The 17,126-nt window shown below is 37.5% G+C and overlaps 1 long non-coding RNA gene across 1 annotated transcript in view; it reads right to left on the bottom strand.

Annotated features, from left to right (window-relative positions):
* Window positions 1–13,706: 13,706 nt before the first annotated feature.
* Window positions 13,707–17,126, bottom strand: part of LOC106148258 — a 25,152-nt gene continuing 21,732 nt past the window's right edge. Inside the window, exons 3-4 of the long non-coding RNA XR_001233537.1 lie at window positions 15,146–15,227; window positions 13,707–13,853 (exon numbers count right to left, since the gene is read on the bottom strand). This is a non-coding gene — a long non-coding RNA (uncharacterized LOC106148258). The remainder of the gene's footprint in view (window positions 13,854–15,145; window positions 15,228–17,126) is intronic.

The following is a 17,126-nucleotide window of genomic DNA, read 5'->3' as shown; positions in this document are numbered from 1 at the left end:
CCCGTCTAAGCTCAGTTATCTCCCAAAGGCCCATCTCCAAATACCATTGCATTTAAGGTGAGGCCTTCAATATATGACTTTGAAATGATACAAACATTTAACCAGTAAGAAGAAAATAAATGTTTACTTCAGTGATCTAACACAGAGTTACCCAGTCAGCCTAATCACTATATTTACATGTGTGGATTTAGAAATAACTGCTTTTGGTGCCATAATGTCTCATTTACTCTCTTTTAGTAGCTACTTGATACCTCATATTTAGACTTGAGTCATTTAGTTGCCACATACTTGGTGATTTTGAAGGTGACTTTCTCTGATTGATTTCTAGATGAATTTTATAATCATCTGAGAATGTACTTTAATATATAACAACCATTGTTAATATCCTATCAGCATGTTTTGAGATTCTGTATCATTTTTATTGTTCTCTGTGCTGTTTTGTTTATGTATTTATTTTTATTATTTTGGGTTTTTTCATGAAAAACAAAATTTATGTGTATATGTAAAGATAACTGGAATAGGTATATTGCTGATGTCTGTGGTTTATTGAAAGGAACAGTCAGTGCTTAAAATCTTCTTTTTTCTTGACCAATTTTACACGCTTGAATTTAGTAAGCAGAATGACTGATCTGAAAACAACAACATGTAGTACAAAGACCATGGTTGAACTCCTACCATCTTGCATGGTGAAGCTCTGCATCATTTCCAATATTGGGTTTTTTTTATTATCTGTTACTATCTTTGACTGTTTGATCAATCTTACATTTTCATGTCTGGTGGACTGAGCAACTTCGTTAAAGATAACAGTATCTAATGTAGCAATCACTGTAAATTCCTATCATTTTGTTTTGAGGTCATGTATTGTTTTTGTTGTTTTGATTTTGTCTTCATTGTTGTTTTGTTAGATTTTTAATTTTTAAAGTAAAAAATAAACCAGACAAAAAAAAAAAAATTCAATTCTTTTAAATATGTTTGCTTCATAGTACAGAATATAGTATATTTGGGGAATGTTCCATGTATACTTGGAAGGCACCTTATGCTACTGTAATTAGGTGGCATGTACAGAAATGTCAATTAAGTAATTAGTTCCTCTTATAGATGAAGTATTCTATGTCTTTACTGACTTTTCCAGCTTGTTCTAACAAATATTCATAGCGAAGTGTCAAAATATGCAGCTGTAATCTAAAGTTTTCTCTTTTGCTTTCACTTTTATCAGATTTTGTTCCAGAGATTATGTGGCTTTGCTTTTAGATCCATTATTACTCATCTCTCCTTGAAGAATGTGTTCTTTCATCATCATCATGTGATATACCTGTTCATCCTGGGTAATAGTTCTTTCTATAATAATAAATGATAAAAATGCAGCTATTTCAGCTTTCTTTGAGTTAATATTTTCATGGTATTTCCTTTATCACTTTTTTAGTTTTAGGCTGTCTATGTTTCTATAAAGGTTGACTTGCTGTCAATAGCATATAATTGAAAGTTGCTTTTTTAATTAAATCCAACAGTTTGTGTCTTTTAATTAGTATTTTGAATTGTTTGTATTAAATGTAATTATTACTGTTTATATTAAAATCTCCATTAGTGGATCTGTTTTTCTTTTTTTTTTTTAAATGTTGTGCCCTAACTTTAGTTTTTTCATTATTCTGTTTTGTCAGAACTATTCATTTATTATTCATATTCCTTTTAATATTTTAGTGGTTGCTCTAGAATTTATAATATACACCAAAATACATTACTACATCACAGTAGTGAAAGGAACTTACAAAAATATGTTTATAAATGTCCTTTTGATTTTCTGTTCTTTCATTGTATGCTATGTTTCACTTCTTAAATGTATTATGAACACCCCACACATTTTTTCTGCTGCATTTTTGCTAGTCTGCTCCATTTTCTTGTGCACATCTGCTATTGGCTAGGGTGTTCCTTCAACCTGAAAACAACTTTTATCATTTCTTTTACTGCAGAAATTGCCATGAATTCTCTCCTTTCTTGTTTAAGAAAGTCGATATTTCTCACCCTGGCTTTTGAAAAATATTTTAACTAGATATAGAATAGTGAGTGGAAATATTTTCTCCTTTTTAGTTCTTAAAAGGTAAAACTTCATGCTATTGTGATTTGAATAGTTTCTCATGAGAAGCTAGTCATTCATATATATTTCCCTCTGCATATAATGTCTTTTATTTCTAGACAGCTTTAAATTGCTATGTTTTTAGTTTTCAGCAGTTTGAGTGTGTGTGCACGTGTGTGTGTGCATGTGTGTGTGTGATGTTTGCTTCCTTCAATTTTAGGCCTTCTCTTCGGTTTGACTGAAAAAGGGTCCCTGCATGCCCATCAAGAAATAGATCTCTGTTAATTATTACACAAAATTTAGCCTGGAAGAGGAAGAGTGGAGGGGCATTTTCTGTTGCACAATATTCAGTATTCAGCAGATATTGTTTTCCTGTATCTTGGCAATAGGTCTCACTCAGCTCCTCTCAGGAATCTCCTGCCAGCCCCAGCTTTAGGTCTGGGCTCAGCAAGGTTTTCTACTCCTCTCTCTCAGAGAGAGGGCTTTTGTTATTATTTCCATTTCCCAGAATCGATATTTTCATGAGTGCCTTGGGACCTTTAGGTTTTGTGTTCCTCCCACAACAATTTGGGATTTTTTCTCTTTTCCCCAGAAGAGGGGAGTATGAGTCCTGTTTTACCCTCTGTTCTTCCACTGTGGTAGAACTGCATCATTAGGACATATTTCCAAGACACTTGCTCCTTGTTCCTGTGAACATGTAATCCTTTTGCACAGAAGCCTGGAGTGAGTGAGATTTTCTATTGCTGGTGTGTTCTGTGGGTTATACATTGCCCTTTCAGCTTGCCATGGGACTTTATCAGATCATTGAAAAATTAAGCTTAATTCTCTTACTTGTGATAGACGGTATCTATTTCAGGTAAGCAGGTGCATATGTCCCAACACTAACTTCTTGGACGTGCCTGACTTCTTTAGATTAACAATTAGTTGGTAGTCAACAGTTCTCTGTGGGTGGAAGAAAAGTTATGGATTTTTCAGACTGCTTGGTTTTCTGCTAATGCTGCTGGGTTTTTTTGTTTTTGTTTTTGTTTTTTTTTCTATAACAACAGGAGTGATGATGCTGTTTATAGCATCCTACATCCTGAGCAGAAACTGAAAGTCCCAGCATACACAATATTTAGCTGGGCATGTGGCCAGTTATAATCAGCTTCTCATTTCCTGGCCTCTCTCATGGCTAGATCTGGCCAAATATCTGTACATGGAAGTTGTCTGTGCAACTTCGAGCAAGTGTCCTTAAGCAGAGGGCGCATGCTTTTCTCCTCTTTCTTATCCTGCTGGCTCATCTGCAGTCATGAGAGCTGATGCAACCACCATGCACTGTGAAGTGTGTTTGGGAAAAGAGGCCACATCTGACAGCACAGCAAAGTGGAAGAAATAAAGCCCTGGGTTACCTATACTGATATTAACCTGAAAATGTAAAAAAAAAAAATAAACTTCTAAATTGCTTAAATTATTGCCTTCTTGGATAGTCCCTTTCATTGCTGAACTAAATCCTAAGTGATAAGCTAGCAGTACAGTCATTTCATATCAATGATGAATAATTGACATCAAGACAAGGGTCATTTCAGGCATGAGGCTGTGAGGCTGGAATGTGGGGTACCAGGGCCTTTCTCCTTCCTGCCCATATGTTCAGCAACCAGCCTCTGCCTCAGTGATATTTTGGTAAATATTCAATAATGAAAAATGCAGGAGTACTACCTGAGGGAAAGTTTTCCAGATTACAAATTTGTACTGCTGTTTTTTATATTCTTTTGTTTACTGGCGATTTATAAACACTTCCTGCATCTGCACCCTATAACCTGACCTTTTGTCAGAAATGCATAATCAAAAGAATTATTTTTCTTTCTTACTTCTTGTTTCTCTTTCTGAGATATAAGGAGAGGAAAAAAATCAAGAATATAAGCAATGGAGAGGAGGATTCCAGAAGCTGAGAAATGTAACTAAAAACCATTTAAGGAGCTGGGGATTTAGCTCAGTGGCACAGCGCCTGCCTGGCAAGCACAAGGTCGTAAGTTGGATTCCCGGTACTGGAAAAAAACAAAACAAAAAGCCCCCAAACATTTAGTAGCTAAGAGTGGGCTCTAGGTTTTTTTTAATGTACACTTCTTTACCTCTTTGATTCTGATTGAAATTCAGTTTATGGGAGTGTGCTTGGAAGAAAGCTTTCCTTTCCCTTCCCTTTCTCCTCCTTCCCTTCCCTTCCCTTCTCTTCCTTTCCCTTCTTTGCCCTTCCCTTCCCTTCCCTTCTCATCACTTTCCTGCCCTTCCTTTCTTTTTCTTTCATAGAAACACCCTGCCAGTTATTCATATGTTATGCTGAGGAGCAAAACAGTCTTAAAAAGTTCTGTAATCTGTCACCAGGCCATAGATAAATGCTGAAGTTCCTATCACAGAACCAAATGTGGCAGGAAAGCATGTGGGCCATCTTGGTGAAACTCTTAAGTTCTGCAAGAGTAGGATCTTTGGTATCCACTTAAATCTGAAATGTCATAAAATAGAAAACATAATATGTAAGACAGTTCTTATACCTACAGCAGCTGTTACTGCAAAAGTACAAGAAACTAACAACTTGACAGATTTAATTGGAGAGCTTTTCATTTGATTTTGTGTTTGCTTTTGGTACCGGGAATCGAACTCAGGACCTTGCGCTTGCCAGGCAGGTGCTATGCCACTGAGCTATATCCCCAGCAGAGAGACTTAACTGGAGAGGAAGGAAACTATGTGCAAAATATGAGCTGGCCGGGCAAGAAGCAAAGGAAAGGCAGGTTTCTTTTCTTTCCATATTTAGAACTTGTCTGCCCTCCCCGCATATCATCACTAACGGTGCTGAGGTCCATGAACTATAATTGCCTTGAGTCATTCTCTGGCTACAGAGAAGTAAGATTAATAAATAACATTTGTAATAATTTTGCAACCAATTTGTGTAATGGAACTTGTAATAAATAACCACATTTAACACAAGCATTCATCAAAACCAATTTACACATCAATTTGTTCTCTATGTGTTAAACCAAGCACTGATAAGAATAAGTTGGTTTTTTATCTGCATCCCCTGTTCTCTCTGTTAAAGTAAAAATTACTGTTAGGTATGGTAATTTTTTGGCTTTTATAGAGGTAACATTGATAGCAATATATGTTGATGTCTCAACTGCTGCTACATGATGTATAATTTTGCACAGCATGTTACTTCTGTCTGGAGTAAGAGGAAATTATTGTTTTAAAAATATAAAATTATTATTGATAGTCTGCTCTACTCTCAGGACTTGTCACACCAGGTGAGCACAGTTCACTATAGGAGAGACTGTAGCTTTCCATGGACTGTTAGTTCTCAGTCGTTTACAATAAGGGGACAGATGCCACCAGTAAATGAAATTCACAAAGTATCTCCAAGTATCTTATTAAAATAACTCATGAGTTACCCCAATCTTTAGTGAAAATCATCTCTTCACCATTGCAGGGATAACTTCCCATCCTCTTCATATATTCTAGAAAATTCTACATTACACAATATGTGTAGAAGAAAAAAATGGATCTACAATTCTGTATTGCCATGGAAAAATGGAAGTCAGAATTATTATTCACCTAGTATATATACAAATTTAAAAACCCCTATAAGAGAAAGGCTAACATGTAAAATTGGTGGTGGTGTCCGTTGTGGTAGCAGAGTGACAACTTTTTTCCCTTAACTTGTTCATAGTTTAATGAAGAGAGCCCATGAATATATTCCTGAACATGGCAAAAAAGACTTGACAATATATTGTTTAATATAACAAAAAGATTTTGTTATATTAATTGTCTTAATTTCATTATCCAAGTGGACTTAATGTAACCATAAGGTTCTAATAAGAATTAGGCAGCAGGAGGGGCTGGGGATTTAGCTCAGCGGCAAAGCGCCTGCCTGGCAAGCGCAAGGTCATGAGTTCGGTTCCCAGTACCGGAGAAAAACCAAAAAAAAAAAAAAAAAAAAGAATTAGGCGGCAGGATGAGCAATATGATATAAAGATAGAGGTATAAAGATAGAAGGAAAAGGATAATCTGGAAGAGGCAAGTGTTTCAGTCTATTTGTATTGCTGTAACAAAATACCACAGATTGCATAACTTATGAACAAGAGAAATTTGTTTCTGATTGTTCTGGAGGCTATGGAATCCAAGATCAAGCCATCGGCATCTGTATCTAGTGAGATTTGCTCTCTGCATCCGAGACAGTACCTTGCTGCTGTGTCTCCGCAGGGCGGAAGGCAAGGGCAGGAGAATGCTCCATCACCCTCTGCCCTTTCCTGTGAATGCTAATCCCACTCACGTGGGCTCTGCTCAGAGGTCATACTTCTTAATCCCTTCCTCGAAGTTATTTCTGTGGCGTTAGGATTAAGGTTCACTTTGGATTTTGGAGGGGACACCATCATTCAAACCATCGCAGTTGGGAGACGAGTGATCGATTTGATTAAAGTAATTGCTCAGTCTCTCTTCTGAGGGTCAGGATCATCTGTGACTGATCTTCCTTCCCTTCCATGCCTTGCTTTTCATCTTAGAGAATTATTGACGTAATAATGTTAATTTATTTATATAATATTGTAAAGTCATCTCTGAATGACTTTCATTTGGAAATATACTTTCCTAAAAGATAGTCAGCTGGTTTTAAAGAAACTGAATGCAGTATTCTGTATTCTAATAGACAACCTGAATCTGCCTTATAATGTAAATTCTACCTGTTTCATACTGTTCTCCCTCTAACAGAATAAAATGCAATTTATTTCTTATTTTAATTGTTTTGTGTATATTAGTTCTATTTCCCCTCAAAGACTTTAACGATGCAGACCGTGTTTTTCTGTGTCCTTCAGAAGCTTTCTGTAAATTTGCTGTGGTTAATAATGTAACCAAAGTTCTGTCATCTAGCATTTTCATGTAGGACAGGCATTAACTCTTCTTTCAACCAGAGAATACTGACATTAAGTATCTGAAACAAATAACAACTTTGGAATGAAGTTTCACAAAAGTTTTCCTTTTCCTTCTGAATTTTATGCAATGTTCCAATGTATGTCCTGGAAAATTATTCAGCTCTTTCTTTTCTTTAACAATTTTTTTTGAGCAAAAATCCTGCATTCCACACAATTCATAAACTTAAAATTTAAGACTCAATAGATTCCAGCACATTAGCAGAGTTATACAACTACGACCACAATGAATCTCAGGTCATTTTTGTTATCCAAAATCAAAACACTCAAGCTGGGTGTGGTGGTGCACACTTATAATGCCAGCACTCAGGAGGCTGAGGCACGAGGATCGCTGTGATTTAGAGGCCAGCCTGGGCTACAAACTGAGTTTAAAGCCAGCCTGAACTGCACATTGAAGCCTTGTCTCGAGAAAAAAGTCAAAAAAGGTTATAGTGGGGCTGGGGATTTAGCTCAGCGGCAAAAGCGCCTGCCTGGCAAGCGCAAGGTCGTGAGTTCAGTTCCCGGTACCGGAGAAAAACAAAACAACAACAAAAAAAAAAGTTATAGTAAAACCAAAACAATACCCACTCTACCCACTCTCCACATCTCCCATCCCTTCCTTCTAAATAGTAAATAATGTATCATTCCATTTCCTTCTGGATTTATACCAAAAATTTTTGACATTTATCTCTCAATGAAAAGGTTCTATTTATTGAATGATACCTAATTCTAAAAGTAAACTTTACTCATCTTTAAAACAAGTGTGTACTATTTGAGTTGGTCAGCTTTCCCGTTGCTGGACAAAACCCCCAATACCTGTGATTTAAAAGGGAAAAAGGGGGCTGGGGATTTAGCTCAGCGGCAAAGTGCCTGCCTGGCAAGCACAAGGTCGTGAGTTCGGTTCCCGGTACCAGAGAAAAACAAAAAAAAACAAAAACAAAACAAAACAAAACAAAAAAACTAAAAGGGAAAACGTTTAATTTCGTTCACATTTCAGAAAATTCAGTCTGGGGTCTGCTGGCGCCATGGAAAGAACATCATAGAAAAAGGTCATAATGAAGCAAAGTTGTCCAGTTCACGGTGCCTTTATGATACAGTGCCAGGGAAGAAGGGGCCAAGGATCAGGTATACCCCAAGGTTATGCCTTCCTGACCTATGCAGACACACACAGAATTGTACTTTTCTGATTTCCTACCCACTGCCAAACCAATCGAATTGACAATTAAGCTTAACTGTCACACTCTTACTCTCAGCCCTTATTTCTATTATATCTATAGCACAAAACTCACATCCTGATTTCTGATACCTTTTAAAGATAATGGTTTCTGTTCTTGAGTCAGAGACTCAAGACCTGTTTATATGTTGCTCGTGGGTTCTGCAGATATCCAAAGTGCAGCTATGAGGGTGTGAAGAAAGGCTGCCCCACACATTACCTCACACAGATGCACAGGTCACCCCATTATCCACGAGCTCTGAGGCCATCTACCAGTTACTATGGTTATTTGTTCCTAATATATGTACTTAATAACACCGCACGTTATAAGAAAATACGATATTGACAAAACATATCCAGATGATAAAAGGCCAGATTTGCCTAGGGTACAGACCCATGAAACCAAAAGATTAAGAATGATTCCTCAAACCTCCTTAAGACCTTTAAGTAGAAGTGTTTCTTTTTCCTTTCTAGAATTTTTTCACTGAACACAGCTATAATTACTTTCTAGGGTTTTAATTTGAGAAGCAAAGATAATATTAGCTATCTATTTTGCTAACCAACAGTAAACAAATATGCAATATAAAACAGGAACAACAGGATATCCACGGCAGTGGCTTTGAGCATGGCAGAAGCAGCAGTATATTTGTAGTCCATACACCTGAGGACATGACAGGTATTTCTGGAAGGTCAGGCTAGAATTTGTTTCCTCAGTCCTGTGAGGATTCTGTGAACTGCCTGGCCTCTTTCTTCTTCTTTCTCTTCATTTTTTGCTGTTGGTTTTTTGTTAAGCAGCAGGATCCATGGGCTGCCACAAAGAATACTGAACAACATTTAGAACTATCTAACCCAGGGCTGGGAGAGAAGGAAAAGCTTGCCTCGCCCAAAGACAAGGAGAGCAGCCGCAAGAAGTAAACTTTTTTTGACAGTTGGGTTTCTCCTGAGCTCAGACATTAATCCTGCTGTCATTCAGAATAAAAACACTTTCCAAGGAAGTTGTAAAGAGCTGAGCTGGGCTCTATAATACTGAACTGCAGTGCCATGCAAATGTGGGAGGCCTTTGGAGTCTCCCCCTTCCTGGCTCCCTTAATTTTTTGGGTTTTTTTTTTTTTTTTTTTTTTTTGGTCTTTTTAACACAGAGTCAGTTCAGGCTGTCCTTGAGCTCACCTTGTAGCCCAGGCTGAACTCACAATGATCCTCCTGCTTCAGCCTCGTGAGTGCTGGGATTACAGGCATGTGCCACCAAGCCCAGCCTTTGCCTCAACTATATCAGAAACTTGCTCCAACTCTTCGGTAAAACAAGCTCCTTTTTCTTTAGACCTGGAAATAATATACTTCGTGTGTCCCAGAGATAATGAGTTTACAGAAAATCTGCAATATTTTTATTTATTAATTCCTTTTTTAATGTGTGCTTGGAAAGAGGGTAGATGCTATAAGGAAAATTAGATGTGAAGAAGAGAAGAAAAAATTTTAAATCCCCTGCCTCAAACCTTGCTAAGAAAAAGAAAAGCAGCCTATTTTCTACAGATATTGCTTGTTGCTTCATGGGTGACACACACATTGCCAGAATGTCGTTTAGTTGCCCCTGCCTGACATTACACAGATTTCCCTGGCCTGCATGCGCAGGGTGACCATGCCTCTATGGTGGTCCCTGTCATTCCAGGGAACTTCAGACCTATGGTTTGCTTCCCAGTGCTAAGCAACATGGATTCATCGCTGCTTCCTCATGTACCCTGTCCCAGAAATGATGCCCGCTGTGTGCCTGGCCTTGTCAGATCCTGCCCTTTTCTTCACAATAGCTACATTATACTCTTTAGAAGTCAGTCTGTATTCCTTAATGCTTGACTGAAAGCCTTCCCCGTGATGCCACAGCTGTTCTTTTCCCACCTGGCCTATGAGTCTCTCCATGGATCTTTCTTTGAAATCATGGGAATAGTACAGTGGACTCTCAAACACTTTTGCTCTTCTTGACTTCCATCAATCCCTAAATGGCACTGCATTAACACACAAAAGTTCTTTCCTGCAAGTTCAGATTTAAATAAATTTCCTACTTACTGGACTGTCACTCCAGACCTTTTTTTATAGATATTAAAGTTACTACTGAATTATTATAATGCTCTGTCCAAATTTACTGACATGGATGCTGACATTCACTAAACTGCTTCTGGTGAAACACAATACATTACTCACTCTGGCATGCACAATGGAAAATTTTTTTCTGTCTGTGACCTGCCTTGGCTTTGCGTGTGTTTAAATCCTGACCATGACTCAGAACCATAGTGCCTTTCTCTTCCATTAATGCTCAATCATTCTGCCTATGGCAACTTAAAACAGGCCTAAAATTCTGGCACCTCTACCTATAAGATATGTTAAGTCCATTATTAATATTTTTGTATCTCCTCTCTCTCAAAGGTAAAAGAATGTGGCATGCCATGCTTTATCTAGCATTTTGATGTGACAATTAAAATTTAAATGACAGAATACCTCCTCTGTCACTATTATATGCTAAAATAAATAACTCATAGATAAATTTTCTACATTAATAGGAAATCAAGTTTACTTTCATAGAGATGGTATATTTCACTCCAATAACAGAAGCCTGGAAAATAAGAAAGAACATTTAAAGCCCACATCAGATTTAATATGCATAAATCTATCAGTGGGCAGAAAAATTCAGATGAGCAAATTCTTCCATTTCCAGGTGGTGTATTACTAGAAACCAAATTAGTTCTATTTATTTTACTTTTTAAAATTAAAATTTAGGAGTGGTGACAGTGAACATTCTTGTCTTGTTCCTAATTTTAAAGTAAAAGCTTTCAGTTTTTGTCCATTTAGGATGATGTTGGCTGTTGGTTTGTCATAGTTGGCTCTGATTAGACTGAGGTAAAGTCCATCTATTCCAATTTTCTGTAGGGTTTTTATCATGAATGCATGTTGGACTTTGTCAAAAGCTTTTTCTGCATCTATTGAGATGATCATGTGGTTTTTCTATTTGGCTTGGTGTATAATATTTATGGTGTATAATATTTATTGATTTGCGAATACCGAACCATCCCTGCATTCCTGGAATGAATCCGATTTGGTCATGGTGTATGATTTCCTTGATGATTTGCTGCATTCTATTTGCTAATATTTTATTGAGTATCTGTGCATCTATATTCATTAGGGAGATTGGTCTGTAGTTCTGTTTCTTGGTTTTGGTATCAGTATAACACTCGCCTCCAGAAATGAGTTAGAGAGAATTGTTTCCTTTTCAATTTCACTGAAGAGTTTGAGGAGTGTTGGTATTAAATCTGCTGTAAATTTCTTGTAAAATTCTGCTGCGAATCCATCAGGGCCTGGGCTTTTCTTTGTCAGTAAGTTTTTAGTTATGTTTTCAATGTCATTAATTGATATTGGGTTGCTCAGGAGTTTTATATCTTCTTGATTCAACTTTGGTAATTTGTACATATCTAGGAATCTATCTGTTTCTTCTGAGTTTTCTATCCTATCAGAGTAAAGATTTTTCCAGGTAGGAAATTTCATCCTTTTCATTCCTTATTGCATGAATATGAGCTTTTTCCTTTCTTTTTTGATAAGGTTGGCTAGGGGATTATCAATTTTATTTATTCTTTCAAAGAACCCACTCTTTGATTCATTTATTTTTTGTAGGGTTTTCTTCATCTCAGTTGTATTAATTTCTACCCTGATCTTTGTAATCTCCTCCCTTCTTTGGGCTTTGGGCTTGACTTATTCTTCTTTTTCTAAAAGTTTGAGGTGCAGCATTAGGCTATTTCTTTCTGTTTTCCTTATGTGTGAGTTCAGCACTATAAATTGTGGTACCTTTATATAATGGAATTCTACTCAGCTATAAAGAAAGATAAACATGAGGCTTTTGCAGGTAAATGGCCACAACTAGAGACCATACTCATAAGTGAAATAAACCAGACCTCCATGTGTAAGCAATGTACTGTCTCATTAGTATAAGAACCTGAAAGAGTGAATAAAAATAGCTATTGTGAAATGAAAGGAAAATGCTCAAAAGTAAAGAGCACCTGGGATGAGGGAAAAGAGACAAGAAAGAAGGGGAAATTATGTACATATGTATATACAGAATAGCTAACATAGTTGTACTACTAACTTCTATCAATTTACTGAAAGGAACTGTTAATGATTACTTGTTTGATCAATCTTGCATGTCTCTATTTGTTTACCCAAGAAAGCACTTTGAAGATATCAATATGTAATACAACAACCACTGTTAATTTCCTACCACTTAGTCACTCTGTATTGCTTGTATTGTTCTTATGCTATTTTGTAAATGGATGTCTGTTTGTTAATGTTTTCTTTCTTTTATTGTTAAAATAAATTTTAAAAAAGATACAATATATTGTTATTAACTCTAAAAAATAAAATTAAAATTTCCTTTCACTGATACATAAAAGCACAAAAATAGCATATATATATATGCACACACACACACACACACACCATATGCTTATTCAATACATATATGAATTGTGTATGTTTAAATCAGGCTCAATATATCTATATATTCAAATATATATAATTTATCTATGGCAAAAACATAATCATTTTTTCTAGTTTTTAGACATATATAATACATTACTGTATCCTACATTACAATAGCCGACCAGAAGTTCTTACTTTTGACTGTAGCTTAGTGATCCTTGACCAATCTTTCCCAATCCCTTCCTCTTCCCCATTGCTGCCTAATTAGCATTGTTTTCAATGTGTATTTGAAGAATGCCTGGGGTACAAGGAACTGACTATTTAAATCAATAAAACTAATAAATAGTGCAGGGATATTTATTGGAACAATAATTTCCAGGAATAAACAGATGTTTCTACTTTCTTACACACACTTAGATCTATGTGGCATAACTTTTGAGAGAATCCCTGCTTATCATATTAGTTGATTCTTTGCTCTATTTCATTTCCTTAATGATTTTAATCTAGCCTCTGAGTAAACTGGGTTCTTTCTTCTGTATAATTACTGGGATATGCACATTTACTATGTCACTTTACCTTCCACTTCTGATCCTTTTCTTAAAAGTAGTGTGTATGTCAAAAAACACATTCGGCTTTAGTACTTGGGAGCCTTGTGACACAATAGAAAAATGCCTGCTGTCTAATGTTGCTGTTGGGTATAAATGAGGCTGATGTATTTTGGAAACTACCTGTCCAAAGCCACTGTAGTTTGACTAATGGTTCTGAGCAGTGGTGTCAATCTTATTTTCTTCTAAGCTTGCAGATGCTTAATGGCAAAATAGTGGTTTATTTTCCTAAGGAATCCAAGTAGTAAAATGCAATAGTCTAAAAGCAACTTGACATGGACACAACATTCTTTTTAAGCTTCAAACACTCCAAGATCTGAGATGAATAAGTTTCAGAAGTTCAGAATATCAATAATGAATGTCCTTTAGCCATTTCTATATATAGAAGAAAGTGAAAGAATCACTTACCAACCCAGGCATGACTGGCCTTCTTGGCCTACAAAGTGTATCAATATGGCTTCCCGAGGTTCCAGCAACAAGAAAGCACTGTTCCCCACAAGGGTCCTGCAGGAACCCACTACGTCATCTCCAGCAATTTGTTTCATGACTGAGGTCTCAAATCCATGTCAAATAGAGCCCAGCTTCTGTGTAGGCCAGGAGCAGGATGCATGTTTATTTCCCTGGGCTAACTCAATATATTGTAGTCAAGTTAATTTTCAATATATAATAAATAGATTATTGTACATTTAATTAAAACATCAACACTCTGACTACTTCCTTTTTTAAATACCAGAAGACATATAATGGTAAACTAACTTCCTATCAGGTAGTAACTGGACAGAGTGGAAAGTGTGTTACCCCTTTTATAGGACACATATTCCCCAGTTCCTGAGTCCTTAAGACTTCTGTTGTTTTCCCACGCATAAGGGTGAATTTCTATTGTCACTGTCCTTTCACTGGCATTTTGTGCTTTTCTTAGAATGGGCAACAAGTCTCTCGATACAGGTCTTTAGCAGAAGTATAAACTGAGAGCCTGAAGAAGTGGAAAAAGAAAATTGGGCTCGATTATCATTTTTATGAAAGTGAGAATTATCCCAGATAAGTTATCCGTTTACATCATCCTTCATTCCCTACGGTTTTTAATCCCAATTCTAAACTCCTCTGGATTTATGGACACCAGAATGGCAGTGCTTTAGTGCTGCATCATTTTCTGCACCTGCTGTTGCTGCTTGAGAGTATTCTTTGACCAAATCTTTACATTCTATTGTTGTCACACAAAATATTGACATAGCTAAATATCTCTTTTAGACATTTAACCTGAATATTAAAGTAGATGCGTGTAGTGGAAATCAGAGGTACATTGTGGATTAGCTGATTACTTTTAAAAATAATCTACCATCTAGGTAGGTGCACTTGTACAAGTTGGATTTCCTGACTTTAAATTTCTCAGACAAACCTGAGTAATTTAATGAAAAGAGGAATTTGTTAGAAGAGTTGATAGCACTGGAGAGGATGCGGCTCAGCAGAAGTGAGACAGGCCCTGCTCAGGGAAGAAAACCAGCAGGAAATGAATGACAGTTTTATCAGTGTGCTTCAAATGACAAGCAACATCTCCAAAAGACATTTACTTTCTAGCCTTTCATCCTTTGATTCACAACTCAAAGTCCACAGGCCCAACTGCCCTAGAGTGAATGAGTTTTCCTCCAAGAAGAGGTTGGTGAACTTTGATTAACACAGTCTCACCAAGCCTACAAAGGGGAGAGAAGGTCCTTCTCTAAAAGGCAATTTAGATGCTATGACCAGAAAAAAAAAGGTGAGCCTGTCAGAAACAGAGAAAATGTCCATTACAGCATCTGCTCAGTATATTCTAGCAGATAATTTCTAATATGTTTAAATTATGGAAAGTTTTGATGAAAAGAAAAATCAGATGACTCACTGTGCTTTGGGGATATCTTCTGCAGACTGCCTTTCATGGATACAGGGCCAACTGCTATCAGCTTGACTTCTTACGAAAAGATCTGAGGCCCAAATGAATAAAAAAGTCTTAGTCTTGTTTCTAGAAAAATTTTAAGTAGAAAAACTCTGAGACCATGAGCAAAATTAGAAATTTTGCTAAAATTACTATAAAGCAAGAAAACAGATCTAAGTGTTGAAATGTATTTGAGTTTTCCTCCATGTGAATGGCCCATTTACCATCACTCTAAGTTAAGAGAGAACCTACTAACCCACGGAGATGCCTTATAATGGAACACTTGTGTTTCCCTCAGGATTTTCTAGAATAACTAAGAACATCCTATACTCTTATTTTGATCTATGCAACTTCAGCTACCCATAGATTGTCAGAAGGTGGTAAAATCTTTCTGGCAGGGAGCTGCCAGAGACCATTCATAGCTCAGGAGATTTAAAAGCTGATATCAGAGCATCTGTAAAGCTTGTGATGCTGCAGAGCTGTTGCAAAGATGTGTTAAAAGCAGAAGAATTATTTATGCTGGAAGGAAGAATTACAATAGGGTTGCCGAGGGATTTGGGCTGATGAATTCAAAACTGAGTTGAATTTAGTATACACTGTGAACCTCTGTTTGCTCATATAATCCGAAAGCCTTTAGAAAGGAGTAAGCTGGAAATATTCGGCACACAGCTGGGCCCTATCGGGGAGAACTGAGATCTCAGCTGGTTTTCACTTTTGAGTGTGATGGGCTGGTGAGCCAGGGCAGAAAGCATCGAAATGTGGGAGTGTACTGAACCTGACTCCAACTTTAAGCAAATTTCCTAAGCTCAGAGATAGACCAGGCAAAGAAGAATCACTTAAAAGACCAAAATAGTGGCTTTGGTTGGGGAGGGCTTTTCAATAAAATTTCCCGCTCATTTTACCACCGTGTTTCCTTTCTGCTCTTTTCTGTCAAATCCTTGTGGGATGTCCACTAACTTAGCTCACTTTGGTTTCTTTATTTTTTAGATATAAAAAACAGCAAGTTTGGGGATGGGTGGGGCGAGCAGGCTCGCTGAGCCCCATGCGCCTTGTGCCGAGACAGCAAGTACTCCGGGGGAGGCAGGGCTCCTGGGTTTGAGTCTGTTCTGGACCCACACCACCACGATTCCCAGCTGAAACGCGGGCAGAGAGCCAGGTACTTCCCATCTAATCCCTGAAGGCAGAACGCGTGAACAAGGACCCTGCCAACATTACAGACTGAGTCCCTGCAGTGGCAGAGAGGAGGTCCAGTCTGAGAGGCCCAGGGGACTTCTCCAGCTGGGGGCTGGGTGAGCAGACTCTCTGAGCCCTATGCGCCCTACGCCAAGAGAGCAAGTACTCCGGGAGCTGCAGGGCCAGTGGATTCAAGTCTGTGCTTTGCCTTTGCCCAGACCCACTAGTGAGTCGAAGGCTGGGGAAGTCTGTGACTGCTACCCATCTGGGCTGCATCTGGTTCCTGTATGAGTCCTGAACTGAGTGGAGACATAGATTTAGGTGGTTCACAAACTGTAGACCCTGCAGTTTGTGTCTGAAAGATGCCTTTACCCTAAACTGCCTGGAGACATAGGTCCACTGGAGAGGGATTGTCGCACCAGTGCAACCTGAGTCAGGTCGTGCACATGCACTGAACTGCAAGGGAACCCTGGATCAGAATTTAATACCGACCCTCCTCAAACTATTCAATGAAATTGAAAAGGAAGCAATTCTCCCTAACTCATTTCTGGAGGCAAGCATTATACTGATACCAAAACCAGAGAAAGCAGCAAATTATCAAGAAAATCATACATCATGACCAAGTTGGATTCATTCCAGGAATGCAGGGTTGGTTCAATATTCACAAATCTATAAATGTTATATGCTCTATCAATGGAGCCAAAGACAAAAACCACATGATCATCTCAATAGATGCAGAAAAAGCTTTCGACAAGGTCCAACATGCATTTATGAT

This window comes from Chinchilla lanigera, unplaced genomic scaffold, assembly GCF_000276665.1.
Source record: "Chinchilla lanigera isolate Chin_1 unplaced genomic scaffold, ChiLan1.0 scaffold00017, whole genome shotgun sequence".
Lineage (NCBI taxonomy): Eukaryota > Metazoa > Chordata > Mammalia > Rodentia > Chinchillidae > Chinchilla > Chinchilla lanigera.
The sequence above is the reverse complement of the archived record's forward strand: the minus strand, read 5'-3'. Positions and strand labels throughout refer to the sequence as shown.